The 15219-nt window shown below is 45.6% G+C and overlaps 1 protein-coding gene and 1 long non-coding RNA gene across 40 annotated transcripts in view; one reads left to right on the top strand and one right to left on the bottom strand.

The window, feature by feature from the left end:
* ZNF618 (zinc finger protein 618) overlaps nt 1-15219 on the bottom strand; it is a 180649-nt gene that overhangs the window by 88150 nt on the left and 77280 nt on the right. The gene's annotated exons all lie outside the window — the stretch shown is intronic.
* Nucleotides 2433-8476, top strand: LOC134807635 (uncharacterized). The gene is made up of 2 exons (XR_010148592.1): nt 2433-2838; nt 8231-8476. It is a non-coding gene; the product is annotated as an uncharacterized LOC134807635 (long non-coding RNA).

Here is a 15219-nt window from a genome sequence, read left to right on the forward strand (position 1 = left end):
GTGGGGTGAGCTGGCCACAAGCCCCTGTCCCGCTCCTCCAGGCTGGACAAACTTGTGCCCAGTGGTAAGAGGGAGTCAGAACACCTCCCTGCAACCCCATTTGCTTGGCCCTTTAAATCCCACTGAGCACCCACTGCCAACACAAACTCAGCAACTGCACTGCCCTGGGGACTCAGTGAAAAGTAAGTAACCAGCTAAATCTGAGATTGAATTGCACCATTTTTATTTTCAGCTGGGATTTCCAATAAAACAGTAGCTGTAGATTTATTCCTACCAACCAGAGGGAAAAAATCCTATTATGTTAAAATATTCTTTCTCCCAACCCTATGAGCAGAAGGCAAGAGAGTGCCAGTTCTTAATCTCTTTTATTTGGGTGTGGGGGGAGGGGGACATAAAGCTGATCAAATGAAATTTTCAGAAATCATACAATTCTGGTTCAGATGCAGAGACTGGGGCCTTGGGCACAGAGGGAGCTACCTGAAGTCTCATGAAAACAAACTCCAGGGGTCCTGACTCCTAGACCAGTGCTCAGGGGGACCTCAATGCAGAGGCTGACGGAGATTGCAAACCTGGGAACAATACCTAGATCCTCCACCACCGCCAGCTGAAGATACATTCCCGAGCTTTGTCAAAACACTTCTAATAAGAATCATAGGATAATACAGGTCTGAAATTCAGGTGCATATGTGTTTCCAAATTCAGAATTTTTCCAATTTTAGAAAGGTAATGTACCGCCCTACGTCTTATATTTTGAAACAACCCTGGCAGAGCCCCCGCTAATCAAACACATTGATATTTCTATCGTAAAACATATGCATAGGTAACCCTACATAGGATAAACATCAACAAAACAACAACGAGGACCGTCACTAGCCTTTTCTCCCTTCAGGTCAAGTTCTGCTGCCTCATCAGTTATAAAAACTTTTTGAGTTTTTCTGAATTTCAGGATTGTGGATGAAGGACTGAGGACCTGAAATAAAACACCTTTTGATGAGTGCTTACGAGAAGTTGCAAACTGGCAAAATCAGATGGCGGACTTCGATTCAAACAAATTGGCAATATATAAAAATAAAAGAATTGCACTGAAAAAAGGCGAGATCTCCACCTTCTCTTATTAAACTGGATAACCCCATGATACCCAGTCCTACATGGTGACAGGCAGCTAGAGCTGACATACGTGGTTCTCCACAGCCTCCATCCTCCACTCTTGCCTTATAATCACCCAGCCCCTGTCTGGTCCCACTGGGCATCCACACTTGCTCCCCAGGGAGAACTTCCCATTAGGCGCTAGGATGTGGACATTAATGCCTTCTCTCATTTAATCCTCACCATAGGTCCTCCCCCCTCCACCCCATAATATCCCCACTTTACAGGCAAGAACACAGGTCAAAGAATGTATTTATCAAAAGTCCCACAGCTCTAAGCTCAGGTCTGGGTCACTCCAAAGTCCAACATCCTCAGTTCTGGAGCATTTTACTTCCCACCGACATTCAGGAGAGCCAGTTGGGAAATGGGGTGACATCAAACAGCTCCTGTTTCCCACACAAGGGAAAGGGAAAGGTTAAGGATGAATAGGGAGGGAGAAATGTGAGGTCGGGGAGGAAGAAATTAATGAGCTGCCCATGTATTATTTCAACAGAAGAAACAAGAAAGCAGAAAATGGTTTGCATATCATTTCACTGGGAGCAAAATAACAGATCAATTACAGCCTCTTTCCAACATCTTGCATTCCTCAAAACTTATATGCAAAGCAAACAGGCTGAAGTTGTTTGAATGTTTGTATCATAAGCAGCAGAAGTGGTACGGGTGGAAATTCTGCCCCAGAGATCTTTAAAAAATGGTTAACTCCCAAATGGATCTCTCGCCTTTCAGACTTAATTCTGTGCGTGTATTTTTAGCTTGTCACACACACTTTTAAAGTTGTCATTTTTGTCCTTTTCCTTCACAATTTCACACAGAGTTGACCAGCTCAAGTGCAGCAAACACGTGACAGAGCGTGGGATAAGAGTCTCTGTTTTCAGCATGCCTAATAATCTCCACCTTTGTTTCTCTTTTATTGAGTGAATGATACTTCAGCTTCGTGTTACTGGTAGCTGCACGCATTTCTGTTTTCCACCCATTTTTATAAAACAAAGAGAAAGTGCTAAAAATATTCAAAGAATTGTCAAATACTTTTGCAGAGACTCAGGTGGTGCTGCTGGGAAACTGGGGCAACTAGAGGAGAGTTCTACCTGGGCAGGGTGTGGGATGTTCAGATGGTAGCAGATGAGAGTTGCTTCATTGGAATATGGATGGACAATGGATTCAGTGGGAGATGTCCAAGACACATGTGTCAGTATCACAGCACCTGGCAATCACAGCATGTGGGCCTGGCCAAGTCCAGCTACACCATGACGACAGAGCCAAAGTCCACTGTGTTGGGAACACCAACTCCCAGGGTGGAGTTCCATACACGCCAGGCCGGTGTGGTCTGTCCTTACAAATACATCACAGCCATTCCCTTCCAAGTGGATTAAGCTGAACCTCTGACATTGCCATGTGCTGAGGCCAAAATGTTCTAATACCAGCAGTTTCATATGATTCAACCTAAACAGCAAACTCATCTGTACCCTGTGCAAACTGACCTGAGTCTCAATTTGAACCGAAGCTTAAGAGAACAGAGTTTAGAGTTAGAACATCGGAGTTCAAGTCCTGGTTTTGCCGTTTTCTAGCTCTGTGATCTTCAGCAAGTCACATGTATTTCCAAGGCCTCGATTTCTTCCTCTGCAAAATGGCAAGATGCTCATCACAGGACCTACTTCACGGGACTGGCTTGGGACTTGAGATAGCTTAAATAAGGTAAAACATGTAATAGCATGTAAAAGTACTTAGTGAGTGCTTGGCTATAATAATGAAAATAATCACTGACAACCCTATAGTTATAGAGGCCACTATTTATTGGGTCTAGGAAACTGAGGCACAGAAAAACAGAATGATATGTATAAGACGAACGAGTCGCAGAGCCAGCCTGGGGTGGACCATGGGTCTTCTGCCTCAAGGCCTTCCCCGAATCCCAAGCTGCAAGTCGGCATCTCATGAGTGGCCACCAGACCACACAGCCCGAAGGCCTTCTCCAACGGTGCAGCCAGAATGACAGTAATGTCACTAAAGTACTAAGCGCAGCCCTGGTATACGTAGTCATTACTCAGGTAATGGAAACTCCCACTGCAGCTGCTGTTGTTCCACCATGTTCCGCCACTGGACTGTGTGCTCCTTAAGGATGTAGCTTGTTTCCCTGGCTCTGAGTCTCATTTTGAACCTCAGACAAGCTCGTTCCTTTCTCTGCACCTGAGATTCTCCATAGGTAAAAAATGGGGGCGGGGAAGGAGGTTAAATCAGGTTGTCTCCCCCACTCCATGTGGAGTTGACCCAACCTTAAAACCAGACTCCTCTATGACAAATAAAATAAGGAGGACCCCAGTGAGATCCTCCTTCTCACTCTCGTGAAGCTGGGGTGAAGGTGTATCTAAGCCCTCCAGCCCCGAATAAGGGTGCCTGTCCCCTCTTCCCAGCCCCACCCATTCCTTATTCACCAGTTTCCCCTCAGGACCTGGGCAAGGCTATTTTTGGTTTCATTCGACCCTCCTCTTCCCTCCCAAATGAATGTGAAGTTGTTCTTTTCCATTCTCTTATTAAGGGTTTTCTTGGAAAGAAAATATTATTCCAAACCCAGAAATTTTATTTCTAAATTTGTGCAAATGTAAGTTGTAAGACATTAGCTGCATTTCACATTTTGTGCAAATGGCAGAAACAGGCAATTCGTGTGCTCCAGGATGGGGGCTGGCCAACGATTTCGATAAAATAAACCCTTTTTTAATTTAAATGCTAATGCACTGAATTAAAATTTAATAACTGAGGAAATTGAAAAGCCGAGCAGGAATATTGGAAATAAATCCAAGCAGAAACAGCTGAAATTAAAAATTCTAGAGAGTGGGAGGATAGCAGCTAAGCTGTCTTATATGATTACATTTTTTTTTTTTTTTTTCAGAATGAAGCAAAAAAAAAAAAAAATCCTATCTCTCGCTGGCTCTAGGGCAGTAAATCCACAGTGCTGTGATTTATTGCTCAATTTTCCTGAGGGAAAAAGGCTTTCTTTCATGCTGAAATATTTCATAAATTTCAAGCCAGCATAAATTCTTAATTTAAAAGTTATGGAGGTCACATTTAGTGCACTGGTACGGTTCCAAAATCTTAAAGGAATAGCAGCAACCAAAAAAAAAAAAAAGCAGAAAGGAGGGGTAGAATTTGCTCTTTTCTTTTTTTCCTTTTTTTCATTTTGGTTTTAATTCTCACAAGTTGAAATTTCATTATTAAAGATTCCTCCTGGATGGATAGAACCCAAGCACGTGGGGAACCGCTGTGTGTTTGGAAAAACCTGCTGCAAAAGATGAAGAGATAAAGATTTAATTCAATTATAAAATGGCATTTTTTTTTTAAGCCACTTGAGGAATTTCTGGTAAAAATTTCCTCCCTTCATTGCCCGGGAAGGGGTGAGGGTGGGGGAGGGTGGCCAATGTAATTGCTTCTCTTAGATCTCCAATCTTTTGTGCACACTGATATATTCATTTGTTATACAGCTGTTCAGCGGCGGAAAGAATGCTGGGGCGCCCATAATTCTAAGCAAATCAATCAAAAATTAATGATTTGTCATGCTTGCACAATGGAGGAAAAACAGCTCCTTAGGTCCTGGCTGCCTGATCTCGAAGAATGAAATGCCTTTCTTCGATAAGAGAACCGAGCCTGAGGCTCGGGGAGGCTGAGGTGCTGCCACAAATGTGGGGGCCTCACAGTCCCCCTAGCTCTGTGAGGTTAGAAGGGGGCCGCCATCTTGGAAGGGGCATTTCCAAGATGGCGCCTCAGCTAGCCAAGCTCAAGATGGACCTGGCGCAGCACATTTTCACAGTGCTATAATTAGGATTTTGCCTTTTCCTCCCCCACCGCAACTCAAAAATTACTTGGTCTCTAGAGAATTGAATGGCTCCCTCCTCCCCCAGCTAGATTTAATTTGTGCCTGTTCATTGTTTTCCCAACACTGCTGATACGCAGACATCAACCAACTCTACGGGACTGGGACTGGGGCTGCAGTTCCTGAAGCGTCTGTCACCCCCCAGGGTGTGTGCTGCCCCTCCTCCAAAGGCCACATCCCACACATGACCATGTCACCAGCACCCAGCTCAGGGCCTGGCACAGGAATACTCGGCAAATATAGTTGAATCTGTTAATTATGATTGTTTCTCAAAAAAATACTGACAATGAGGTTGCTTAGATGAATGGTGCATTGGCAATCATGCTTGAATGATATATATCAATTGACCTCAAATAATTAATCATTCCTTTATTCACTCAGCAGATAGTTCTTGGAAACCTACTATGTGGCAAGTACTCTGCGGGGCTCTGGGTGGAAGACCTCAAATCCACTAGGGGACAATTTTGAATGCCCAGTGGTCAGTATTTTTCAGGCTTCTGTGCACCCTTATGGAAGGGAAGCATGAACATGAACCCAGAGAGAAATGGGAGTTTCTCTGCATGCTCAAATGCCCTTTGAAGTCTTGTAGCTTACTAATTCTTACCAATACATTTGAATATTACATTCAAACTACCAAACACATATGACACCATAATACATATTTCATATATTTTTATATGTTAGTACAAACATCAACATTGTTTTAAACGACCAGCTGGTACAATTAACCTTGCAGGAAGATATGTGACCTCGGCAGTGGGTGCAACCAAGTGCATTTAACCTGGAGGCCTGCAGGGGGCACTGCGCTTGCAAGAAGCACCCACCAACCCAGGACCTGCCCAGAGGATGATTCTATGTCCCCTAATATTTAGAGGACAGTTGGTCTGAAACAACTCAAACTTTATTTATATATCTATTTCCTTTCCAAAAGCCAGTGAATCCCCAAAACTTAACATGTAACTTTCTGTCTCCTCCACTGAGGCACAAGACTCAAATAAGGAAAATTCACTCATTCGTCCAACAAACATTTATCAAGCTCCTTCTACATGCCAGACATCATTTTAGGCAGTTGGGATATATCCATACCCTTGTGGCAATTACATTCAAGTGGGGGGAGACGCTAACATTAGGCATAATAAATAAGTAAAACATATAGCATGCTTGAAAGTAATCAGTTCTATGGTGTGTGGGGGAGGCAGGGGAGTCATGAACAGGGAAGGATAGGGTGGTCAGGAATGCTGGGGACAAGGGAGGAGCCACAGGCTGCAATTTTAAGTAGGGTGGTTGGGTAGGCATCATTGAGTGAACACTGTAAGAGGGTGAGAGTTGGCCATGTGGTGTCTGGGGCAAAGTGGATGCCAGTGCAAATGACCCCAGGACAGGAGCATGCCTGGTGTGCTTGGCAAACAGCAAGAATGCCAGGATACCTGAGGCAAAGTACATAAGGACAAGAGGAGGAGAGATCATGGGAGGTCAGCTCATGCAGAGCCTTGCAGGCCACGGAAGAGCCTTGGCTTCTACTCTGGAAAGCCACTAGAAGGTTTTGGCAAAGTGACATACTTTGACTTACATTTTAGAAAGATCACTCTGGCTGCTGTGTTGAAAGGAGACCATGAGGCCAGGGGGGAAACAGAAGGCTGGCGGGGCTACGGTGCAGTCCAGGGAAAAGATGATGGTGGCAGGGACTGAAGAGGGTGAGGAAAGGTTGAGTTCTGAATATACTGGTTGGTGCTGGTAAATTAGATGTGGGGTATGAGATAAAGAAAGAGTCAAGGAAGATTCCAAAAATCATGGGCCTTAGCACCAAGAAAAATGGAGTTGCATCTCTCCCACACATGAGAATACTAACCATCAGCACAGTACTTTACAGATAGTTACGCTGAATGAGATCCTCCCGGTAACCCTGCAGGGAAAACACTGCGGTTTAAATATTCCTCTTTGACCAAGAATTAACCAAGCAGCTGGAGGGGCTAAGTGACTTATCCAAGGTCACACCACCGCCAATGGCTTGGCCAAGGTTCACACATCTTCTCACCGCAAGTCCACAGCCATTTCCTCTATATATTTGGCCCTTCCCCTATGGAACCAATGAATAAAACTTAGCCCCAAACCATATGGATGAACTGTTTTTCTGTCTAGCTACAGAGCTCCAACTCAGGCACAGGTAGCTCCAGCATTTATTCACCAGGTGTCCCTAAAAAACGCCATTTAAAAGTGCCAGGGCCAATGCTGAAAAAGTTATAAAGAGCTTTGCAAGTTACAAAGAGGATTCTGTTCCTGGGAAACCAAATATATGATAAATTCTCTAATTAGACCTTGCCTCTTAGATCATATTCAGTGGTATGTGTCTAACACATTGTACTTGGTTTTTAATTTTGTGTTTTCTTCCCAACTGAACACGGTAACTCAAAGCCACTGACTGCCCTAGGTTCCAGGCTTGAGGACTGGCAAGAGGCTGCTAGAGAAGACCCTGGCCTGAAAGAGCTGGAACTCACATGAGTTCGTCCCATTTTTCCATAAATATTTATGAAGTTCCTATTAGATGTGTGATTCTGGGCAAGGCCTTGGCCGGTGGAGGATACGAAGATGAATCAGACCTGGTTCCTTATTCATTCGCCCAAATACCACTATGTATTATGATGTAAATGCCTACTATGGGCTGGGAACTAAAATAATTACTGGGGACACAACAGCAACAAGAACAGTGAAGGGGACAGGCATTGATGACTTAATGGCTTCAATCAATCAGTTTATAATTACCACCTGAGATACATGCTCTGAAGGGAAAAGTCTGGGTTCTGTCAGCATCTTTGACAAGAGGATCCAACAGACTTCAGGGTCAGGAAGAGCTTCTATGAAGAGGGATACTGGAATAGGGAGCACAGAGCTCACACTCGACAGGGGGAATAAAACTGTAGATGCAGGTAAAGCTAACACAGGCTGGATGGCAGGGAGCGACATGCACCTCGTGCAGGGCAGTGAGGAAAAGGGCACCACCTTGCCCAGCTGGGAAACCCAGGCCCGTGAACTTCGCTGGGTTGTAGCCTTCTCTGGAGGCTTCACCAATGAAGGAAGGGCCCAACCCACCCAACATGCACAGGCTCACACACGAGTTCCTGACTAGACCCTCAGGCCAGAGCCCACGCCTCCCTCTGGACTTGGTAGCTTACAGCTCTGAAGGAGAAGGAACAATGGTTTGATCTTTCCCCTTTTCATTTGCTGCAGAGTGGCCACAATGCTCCATGGAACAGAAATGTGAAGACCATCCCCAAACCAGGTCTAGGCATCTTCTCCGCAGGAGGCCCCAGAGACATTGTGATTGACTGGCCAAGTTTCCAACTACAAGGGAAAGCCAGGGAAAATGACTACTTTCTTTACGCCTCTCAGTTATGATACCTTTTATGTCTTTCTCAAGCCCTGGCTCTCTGAGGTCCAATGTTAAAACATAAATTATGCATGCCTGGAATGGAACCAGTGTGGGTCTTGTCTGCTTCTTGTGAGTTTCCAGGTACAGGTGGATTCTTCTCTCTCTGATAGGCAGCCATGCAGATTGGATCCAGACCCTAATACAGTCTTCATCATCATCATCGTTGTCTTTGACATCACTGTCAACAGTCACGAATGAGTAAGTCCTGTAAGTCAGGCTAAGGGAGCTGGAGGCTTATGGACAGACTTGGAAGGCATATGCACCCCAAAAGCAACTGCGAGCTGCAGTATGCAGACTGGAGGTGGTAGCCAGCACAGAGAGTCCACTGTCCCCTTCCAGGGAAGAGATGATGGCGGTTTGGGGAAGGTGGTGGAGGAGAGAAAGCTGCAGGACTGAGAGCTACTGGGAGCAGCACAGATCAACTGAGATAATGTGAGGAAAACACCCAGCAAGATGCCGGCACATATTAGTTGCTCTGGGAACACAGATTTTCATTGCTGTTGTTGTTTAAATAAACTGCAGCAGCTGTTGAGAAACTCCTGCCAGTCTTAGATTATGTGCAGAGGGCCTCGTTTCCTTCATGCACAGACCTGGGCCCCTGGGAGGGATGGAATAATAGAAGAATTCACCTCCAAACCTGAGGCCTGAGTCACGACGTTTAAAGGAGAAGGGGGCCGGGCGTGGTGGCTCATGCCTGCAATCCCAGCACTTTGGGAGGCCAAGGCGGGTGGATCACCTGAGGTCAGGAGGTCGAGACCAGCCTGGCCAACATGGCGAAACGCTGTCTCTACTAAAAATACAAAAAATTAGCCAGGCATGGTGGTGGACTCCTGTAATCCCAGCTACTCAGGAAGCTGAGGCAGGAGAATCGCTTGAACTCGGGAGGCGGAGGTTGCAGTGAGCTGAGATCGTGTCACTGAACTCCAACTTGGGCAACAAGAGCAAAATTTCATCTCAAAATAAATAAAAATAAAAAAATAAAGGAAAAGGGGGAAATCCGCAGAGAGGTGGAGGCAGCAGCCTCCCCTGCAGGGCTATGTGGGACTCACCACCCAAGGCACAGTTTGGTTTCCATCCCAGGGTACCAGATGCCACCACGGCTGGAGCCCTCAGTCTGCACGAGTCCAACACGTACTATAACAGTTTCTGGTGGATTAATGTGTGTTCATTCTATTCCCCCAGCTGGGCAGGATCAGAAAGTGTTCTAAATGTTGTTTCAAAAAGAGTGAGGTTTTTCCTAGATCCGGCCCAGTGAGGTGTTGTTTTTATTTTTTAAAACACTTTTTTTTTTTTTTTGAGACAGAGTTTCACTCTTGTTGCCCAGGCTGGAGTGCAATGGCGCAATCTCGGCTCACCGCAACCTCCACCTCCCAGGTTCAGGCAATTCCTGCCTCAGCCTCCTGAGTAGCTTGGATTACAGGCATGCGCCACGACGCCCAGCTAATTTTGTATTTTTAGTAGAGACGAGGTTTCACCATGTTGGTCAGGCTGGTCTCGAACTCCCGATCTCAGGTGATCTGCCTGCCTCGGCCTCCCAAAGTGCTGGGATTTACAGGCATGAGCCACCGCGCCCAGCCTAAAACACTTTTTATGTTGAAGAAATTTCACATTTACAAAAGAGTTTCTCAGGGATAGCAGGGAGCTCCCATATATGCTTCACCTGCCATCAGGGGCTCCAGGCAGGGCAGTAACATGGTCAGAATTCTGTCCTCCGATGGGCTGCTGGCTAGGGCGATGACAGACACCAAGACCAGTTGGGGGTAGATGTCAAAGTCCAGGGAGGGTTGGCTGAGGTCTGAGCTAAGGCAAGGCGAAGCCTGGTCTCCCTCCCAGGGACCAGCAAGCAAAATGCCCCCAGGCTCCAGCAGTACACCAGGAAGAAAGAAGCCAGCAGCAACAACAGGGTAGTGTTTATGGGAATCAGCCTGGGCACAAACGTGTGAATGGGACGCTGGATGCATCATGATCTCTCAGTGCCTTCGTTCCTTTATCTGTAAAATGGGGAGATCCCACTGCCCACCTCACAGAGCCATTGTGAGGATTAAATGAGCTAGTTGTGCTTGGAACAGGGTCTTTCCATCTATGTAGTGCCAGCTAGTATCATCAACTCAGCATAAAGGGCTTCAAATGAAGGTAATCCTAGCAATCTAGAAGTGGCCAGCATCCACTGGGCACCTCCCGTGTGCCAGCCCTGGCTCAGGGTACAGCATGCATCATTTCACTTAATGTTCTCAACTACCATAAGAGGTGGGGATGTCACCAGTCCCCATGTGCAGGGGAGGACTTAGAGGCATGCTGGGTCCAGGGACCAGCTGGGAAAGACTCAGCCAGGACTCCAACCCAGATACTCCGAGTCCAAATCCACATTTTCAAATCCTATGCAATCCTGCCTCCAAGGCTGGTGGGGTGACCTTGGAGAGAGTGACTTGCCCCCTTGTCTTTCAGCATGGACACGCTCCTCTGGGTGCATAAATGCTGCTCTGCTTGTTTTCTTTTTTAAAAAAGAAATGAATCTCAGTTCTTTCCAGTCACAGTTAATCTCTCAATTTACAAAAGAGTGAGTCATGTGACTGAATTCCACAAAAATTCTCTCTCCAGGTTTATGATTTTACAGAAAACTCTAGGGAAAACCGCCTGGAGCGAGTTAAAACCAGATCAGCCATAAACCATGTCCTGGTACAGCCTCACCAAGCTGAGACTCAGATTACTCATTAAATATGTGATAAATATTCACTTCAGATCAGCAGGAAGTGGGGGTTGGGGGTAAAAAAAAAAAAAAAAGGAAACTTTTTTTGCTTCATGGAGAGAAAAACCTATTACAAATACAAAGGGTTGCAAACTCCAAATTAGGTGAACCCAGAATTCAGGGACAAGGCTTTAAGTCACCCCCTTAGGTATTTCTATGTATGGCAGTAGGGGAAGAGGCTGTCCTCAAATCTCTCCTAGTGAACCGAAGGCTTCAGCCTCCTTTGATATGGCCAGGGTAATGCTGGCATGTCTGGCATGTCTGGACGGCCTCACCAGGGAGGAGGAACTTTATACTCTAGGAGACCCCTGTTAGCACCAGGCCCTCCTCTGACTTGCTCGAGAGGCAGTCTCTGGCCCTCAGACTACCCATCTGTTCAATGAGGTTGCTGGACTGATGGCCTCTCAGAAACATTCCAACTCTGACATCTGGAGTCAGTCAGGCCTGAGTTCAAATTCTGCCTGGGCCACTTAGTAGCTCGACACATCCTGTCTCTCAGCCTTAGTTTCCTCTGATGTAAAATAGAGATAAAAGTCCCCCCATCCCACGGCTGTTGGGTGGATGAAGTGATAGAGAGTCTGTAATATTCTCAGCCAGTGCTAACAACACTACATGAGCCACAGATCTGGATGATGTCATTAAGATTACATTGATGGTGGTAAGTAAAATTAATATATTTTTTAAAAAGCCAAACACATTCTGATCACTCCGGCTGGCAGGATTTATTTGGCACAGTAGTTCCCAGCATAGTATCTACAGGCAGATGGGTTGGGTTCGAGCCCTGGCTCCACCACTTACACACTATGTGTCACTGGGTAAGTCATTTAACCTTTGTGACTCAGTTTCCTCATCTGTCAAATGCAGATAATAACAGTACTGACCTCACAAGGTGACTGAGGACCAAATCAGTTCATAATACATAAAACTCTCAGAACTGTGTCTGACACTTACTAAGCAGTATATAAGTACTACCTATATAAATCATTACTTTTTATAAAATGATTTATTAGTAGTTAACTTTAGCTATAATTACTACCACTTATTAAAATTTGGGCAAGTCCCTTTTTCCTCTGGGCCTCTGTTCTCTAGCTATAAACTTGAGAATTTTGAGGACTCTCTTAATTCTGAAACTTGCTAAGGCTGTCTCACTGCCTAGACGACAGTCCACTCTAACCACCTCTAGGAAGCCTTCCCTGACCACAGGACAACATCCCAGAGCACCAAGAAGGTGCCTGAGCACACCTAAGAACATCGCCACTCGGCAGCCTTGCTCTCCACCAAACTGTAGGTTCCGTGAGGGTGGCTTGCTGTTTTCAGCTTCTCTGTGACAGCTCCATAGTACCTAGGTCTACGGATGTGTTACGTCAAGATGAGGCTTCATAAAAGTCAGTCAACTGGTTTAAAACATAAAGGAATTGTAGTTCCAATAGTCAGAGAGCCAGAGTGGTGAATGGGGTCCAAGGAATCATTTCATCTAGTTTAAGAATGGCCTGTTCTAACCATTTAGTAGTGGCTGCCTGGGACCATGTGTTGAGAAAGATTCTGAGGTCACAGCAGAGCTCGGTTAGAAAGAGTGCTGTGATTGATTACTAATGTCTGCAGTGAGTATGGTAAAGTTGGGGATGGAAGCATGCTTGCCCCCTCTAATCTAGTCCAATGCTCTTCTTTTTTTTTTCTTTTTTTTTGAGACACAGTTTAACTCTTGTTGCCCAGGCTGGTGTGCAGTGGCAGAATTTTGGCTCACTGCAACCTCTGCCTCCCGGGTTTAAGCGATTCTCCTGCCTCAGCCTCCCGAGTAGCTGGGATTACAGGCGTGAGACACCACTCCCAGCTATTTTTTTGTATTTAGTAGAGATGGGGTTTCACCATGTTGGTCAGGTTGGTCTCGAATTACTGACCTCAGGTGATCCACCCGCTTCGGCCTCCCAAAGTGCTGGGATGCTCCTCTTTTACAGACAGAGAAACTGAGGCCTCCTGACCCCCAAAGCACCCTTCTTCTGGTCACATTTTCATTTGCAAACCTATTCCCACATAGAAGAAAGAAGCTGAGGGCTTTTAAAATATGTAGTAAAAAGAGACATCAAAGAAGAAAGAAGACCAGAGACAAAAGAAATATACATAGAAAAAAATATGTGTAAAGTGCAGGGCTTACTTTTGCTGTGAAAGAGAAATAATTACAGAAGGGCAAAGTAGATGTTCTAAGTAAGACTTTTTTTTTTTTTTAAGAGAGAAAAGTCTGGAACACATGCTCAAAGTAGAAATCTTACAAATTCCTATTGCAAAATAACTCCTGGTCAGCCAACCACAATCTCTATAAATATATCACAAGATCAACAGCCCAGGAAAATAGGGGGAGGGGGAGAACAACTGCATGAATTTTTTTCAAAATCAAAATAGTAGATGCAAAATAGTTCCTCTCACAGCTGGAAAGGAAGGAATCACTCATATTCCTACAAAATGAGAGGCCCATGAAGAAATGAAAGATTGTAATTCTGCACATCCCAATGGGTGCCTGCTGAGAAATCTAGACAACCAGACTATTTTGAAATTATTCTACAATTCTGTTTTCTTTGTGGTGGGGGGGTGGGGCGTGGAAATCTGGTACCTTGAATTCATTAGGGCAGTCATGAGCTTACAGTGACTTCCACGGGGTGAGTCAGGGTGGCAACAGCCAGTCAAACTCTCTAAGGGGTCTGATTTGGGAATAGCCTTCAGGGTCTAGGATAGACAAAAGAAAAAAAAAAAAGAGAAGTCACTCTAGGCCCTTTAAATGGAGGCAATTTAATATAAGGATTTGAGAATACAGGTGATGAGTGAATAGAGAAGGCAAACAGGAGACAGAGAGAAAACCAGGGATATCAGCATATGGGGGAGCTGCTGCTACCACCCATAGCCCTGAGAGATAAAAGGGATGAAATGGTGTTATCAGAAACTGGGGCTGGTCCAGCAAGAAGTAAAATTATGGAAAAGGCTGCCCACTGGGGGTGGACCATACAGGGAAGGGCTGGAGCTAAACAGAAAACACCACCAGAGGCAGAGAATGGGTGAGAAGAAGTACCCCAGGCTTCTCCCTCCCTTTTCACCTTCCAGTCTTCCTGATGAGCATCCTACTGGTTAAACTTTTGAAGGCCAGAGAGCAAGAGCACCTAGGAAATGCAATCCCTTGCAATACAGAGCACAGCAAGGAAAAGGAAGGCATGGAACTGAGGTCAAACCAACAGATCAGTTCAGATAGGAAACTCCAGAAGTGCAGGATCCACCTGAAGACACTGCCCTGCAGAGCTAACTAAAGAGTCCACCTGAGTCCAGCCCCCCATTTGGACTCCAGCCTCCTCATCAGCAAGAACTGCCTTGTCTTGAACTGCACCATCCTCTGCACTATCCAGTGGAATCACAGCTTGGAGTTTAAAGAACTCTGGAAGTCTGGGAAATGGATGCCTGGCCACACAGCCCAGTCCCCCAACATGTAGGTTGCTTGGGTATCCTTCTAGCATATTGTAACTCCAGTGTTGCTGAGAAAAGTATGGAAAACTCATCATGTGGAAGGGTAATGCTCTCCTCAACCCCCTGCCCAGAAGACCCAAGCACCCAGTGGACACTCTAGAAGCATCCCTTGACCAGACCTATAGGGATGACGATCAGAGGCTCTGGGGACCACAGTATGACACCAGCTGGGCTAGGGGAAACCCACTCCTAGAGCCCTAGAACTTTCCACATTCAAGGACACTCCAGAGGCACGCAGGACATCTTTGCTGTTTGCTGAACAGTATCATAAAAGGCAAATGCATTCCTACCCCACACAGACTCAGCCCCCAGAACCTCTTTGTCCTAGTTGTTGCTAAAGGCTTCATTTAACTACATTCTGCAAAGAAAGGAAGGGCCCTTCCCCTTCCTTTTGGGTTCCATTCCCACCTCCTCCAGGCCACAGGGGCAATCTCCCTCTCCTGTTTTCTTAAAGCACTTATTGCCTGGACCATTCAAAAGATATTGATCAACTGGCTGCTATACTCAGTCATCTTTTTATGACCTGTCTTCACAGCT

The sequence above is a fragment of the Pan troglodytes genome, chromosome 11, assembly GCF_028858775.2.
Source record: "Pan troglodytes isolate AG18354 chromosome 11, NHGRI_mPanTro3-v2.0_pri, whole genome shotgun sequence".
NCBI lineage: Eukaryota > Metazoa > Chordata > Mammalia > Primates > Hominidae > Pan > Pan troglodytes.